Genomic DNA, 3,963 nt, shown 5'->3' on the forward strand with positions numbered 1-3,963 from the left:
GGGACATGAGGGGTCCCAGGTCACTTCAGTCAAACCTCACACCTCAGGTGTGGCTTCTTGGAGGGTGGCTGGGGAACAGGTTTGCCACCTCCCTGTGACAGGAAACGGGGGCTCAGGCATGCTGACCCCAAGGTCCCGCACAGAGACCCACTCCACCAAGGGACAGAGGCCTGGGCAGCACCCCAGGAACTGGTTATGCTAACCATCCCCGAAAAGGTGACAAAGACATGAAACTCGTCAGATAGGATGTGAACCGGCCTGTACTGCATGTCACCCCAAGGAGGGGGCCGTGTGACCCCCTGGGCATGAGGTCTCCTCTCACCTGCACGTTGGCCCACCGGGAGGGGCTCGTCAGCTTCCTGGGGACACTCCCACCTGCTGTGCGGCTGTGTGAGGGGCCTGGGGCACTTGGTGTGGTTCCTTGTTCCAGAAGAGGTGCCAGCACCATGGCGACACGGGCCCGGGCGCAAGTGACGGCAGAGAAGAGCCCGGGAGACTCCAGACGGGGTCCTCAGCCGAGAGACGAGGGGCCGCCCACAGCCGGCATGTGGGGGCCTGAGAGAGGCCGGTGGGCTGTGGCCAGGGGCTCGGGGACCCAGGGGCACTCGGGGAGAAAGGGGTCGGGACTCAGGCCAAGTCCCCAGATCAGTGAAGCCCCACGTTGGTGTCCTGTGGCTGCTACAGCAAGTCGCCAGCACGTCAGCCAGCACAGCGCATTCACTGTCACACTCGAGTCCCGTGGGGCCTCCCTGGGCTGAAGCAAGGTGCGTGAAGTTCCCTCCCAAAGCTCCAGGAAGTGCTTCTCCCCGTGTTCCTGGCTTCTAGAATCCCCCGCGCTCCTCCAAAACCAGCGATGGCACCCGTGTCCCTCTCCCGTCGTGTCCCTCACTTCGTGTCCCTCTGACGCTGACTTTGCCCCCCTTTCTCAGGGGCCCTGTGAGCACACGGCCCCCCTGGAGAATCCAGGACCCCCCCCCACGTCAGTCAGCTGGTGGGTGGCCTCACTGCCATCTGCGACTTCTGTCCCCTCGGTCAGGTGACCCAACACAGCCACAGCTCCCAGATCAGGAGTGGCCATCTCTGGGGGCTTCGTTCTGCCAACCACTCCCTCTGTTTACAAGCCCCAGGCAAAGACTCCCACCTAGAGGGCCCCAGGGCCCCAGGGGCCTGACCAGGAGGAGGTGGGTGGACACTGGGGTGGACAGGACTCCATCCCGGCCCTCAGTGTGGGGAGGAGCAGGAAGGGGGCGTCCGGCCGTGGCCTCTGCCCTCCTGAGCGTCCCATGGCCAGCTGCGGCTCCCCCAGCTCAGCGCCTGCTCAGAGGTGGGGAGGGAGGCGTTGCCATGGAAACGCAGGGTCTAGGCGGCTGGAACTCCTGAATTAAATTATGGTTTGTTTTAAACAAGAAGGATACGCAGCATTCACGCATCTGTGCCCAGCATGCTTCAGTGGAGAGAGTAATATTTTTCCTATTAGCATCAGTTTTTCTGTCACCGGGACTTGAGCACAATCGAGTGCTCATAAAAATGATAGATGGACACATGGAGGGAGCTGACCATGCGAGGGACAGAGGGGCCGAGCCCGGCCGACTGGCTCTCCCAGGCCAGCCCCACACGGCCCCGGAGAAGGGCCTGGACAGACAGCCCAGCCACGCCAGGTGGCCCCTGCTGGCCACAGGCAAAGGCCACCCAGGAGAGGGGACAGGTGCTTCCTTGGTGGCATCTTGTGGGGCTGTCCTGCTCGGCAAGGCCCTGCCCCTTTGGTCACCTGGAGCCACCATGTGCAGCAGCTGTGGGTCAGTAGTTTTCGGCACAGGACCATCTGAGGAGTGTCCCAGAGGCTGTCCTCGTCTCAGTACTACAGCACCAGGAGGCACAGAGACACGTGTTCACCCGGGGGACCCGCTGGCCACCGCTCCCCTCAGGGACCTGGTGTGCATGTGTGTGCGTGCAACGGCAATTCCAGCCTCAGACGGGAGGCCCTGAGGAGCGAATTTGGGAAGAGGTTTGAGATTAATCTACAGATGCAGCCTGGGATTTCAGGAGGCGCCCCTCTGGGAAGGGGTGCAAGGGGCTGGCCTCTCGGGGTGACTGCTTCTCAGGGTCAGTTATAGGCTGGCCAAGGGCCCATGTATGGCCACGTCAGCCCAGCCCTGCCACATGTCAGGTGGACAGCAGTGCTGGGTGGGGGATGGAGACCCTGGGGAAAGCAGGGGGTTGGGCACAGACGGCTCTCAGACCAGGCGCGAGTGGGGCCAGCCCCAGCAGAGCCCTTCCTTCTCCACCGTTTCAATCACAGTCATCCCTCCAGGGGAACAGCCTGTGGCCATGACATCAGTGCTTTCTCTGACAGGAACTGGGGCCATCAGCTGCCTTCTCCCCGGAGCAGGTGGAGACCCAGGCCCAGGGGGAGAGGCTGGGGCCCCTCATGAGCCCTGTGGGTCTGGCCTCTGGGTCAGGATGGGGCTGTACAGAGACGGTTTAAGTTACGTTGTCAGCTCCTGAGCTCGCTGGTTTCCCGCGAAGCTTGTGGCATTCCGTCAACTTCCCAGTCTCAACAGCAAAAGCCAGAAGACAAACAACTTCAGAGGTCGATCACAGCTCCTGGATCCGTTTCTCTGGGCCAAGGTCTCCTGGGCCTCCACCGGGAGGGTCCGCGCCTTCGTCCACTCATGGGGGGTGGGCTTCATGTCCCCAAGATGGGACAAGGGCACACCTTGTGCTCCCCACCCCTCTGCTTATCCTGGGAACACCACACCCGACTCCCTTTTCTGGAGCGATGACAAGGTTTTGGGACTGCACAGAGGTGGTGGTGGCACATTGTGAATGCACCAAAGGCCACCAAGTGTACACTTCAGAGTGGCTAACTGTATGTTGTGTGAGCTTCACTGCAACTTAAAAATGACAGAGACAAAATGACGCTGAGAGAGTGTCCTGGGCAAGTCTTGGGTCAGCCCGGGTGTGAGCCGGGGCTTTGCTATGGGAACAGGGCTGGGGTCCCTGCAGCCAAGAGGGAGAGCGGGGAGGCAGGGGCTTGACAGGGACACAGCCAGGACTCAGCAGTTCCGAGTCGAGGCCCAGAAACTGTCAGACCGGGACGGGGCCAGACCAGGCAGCCCCAGGGCCCTGCACTGGCTCGGGCCACCAGGAAGCCGCGTGGGGAGCCTGCTGGTGACCGACCCCGAAAGCAAAGACGCTTCTGAGAGCTGAGTTCAGGGTGGGCTGTGACAGTGCGTCATCCTGCTGCATGACCAGGGGCCCCCAACTCAGCAGCTCACAGCAACAGGTGCCGTTATCTCTATGCCTGAGTGTCAGGAACCCCACGGCCAGTGGCTGGTTCTGGCTTAGCTCTCCCGTGGGGCTGCTGTCACGCTGTGGGCCAAGACGGCGGCCCCTGCGTCATTCGTGAGCGAGTCTCAGTGCCACCACTCTGCCCCGTTGGGGGAGGGGACCTGGAGCCTGGCTGGATGGCACAACCCCTCCCAGCACTGCGCCCCGCACCCCCGGCTCCTCTGCTCTGCAGGTCCCCCTGCCCCCTCCCGTCCCCCGCACCCTCCTGAAGCACAGCCACCCCGGCATCTCCATGTGGCTGCAGCACGACCCAAAGCAGATCAGCCACCCCTTGGAGTCACCCTGGCCTGTCACATCCCACAGGCGGCAAGCCCGGCCTTCCGCCTTCCGGGGACACATTGCCCTGTCTGCTCCCCCACCCGGTTCAGGTCACCGTCACTCCTCCCAGGGCCACTGCAGCTGCAGCAGGCTGTTCTCATCCACTCTCCCCACAAGGTCAGGGGTTCAAGTCCCAGCTCCACGTCGGGTGGATACCGGCTCCCCTGCACCTGTTCCCCCATGTCCTCCTCAGAGGCTGTCGTGAGGACCAGGGGCTGGTGTAGACCCTGTGAGTCGGCTGTGATTATCTCCGAAGCCCACCCCCACCCATCTGCTTGTCCTCTACAGCCCTCC

Source organism: Hipposideros armiger, unplaced genomic scaffold, assembly GCF_001890085.2.
Source record: "Hipposideros armiger isolate ML-2016 unplaced genomic scaffold, ASM189008v1 scaffold_362, whole genome shotgun sequence".
Taxonomy (NCBI): domain Eukaryota; kingdom Metazoa; phylum Chordata; class Mammalia; order Chiroptera; family Hipposideridae; genus Hipposideros; species Hipposideros armiger.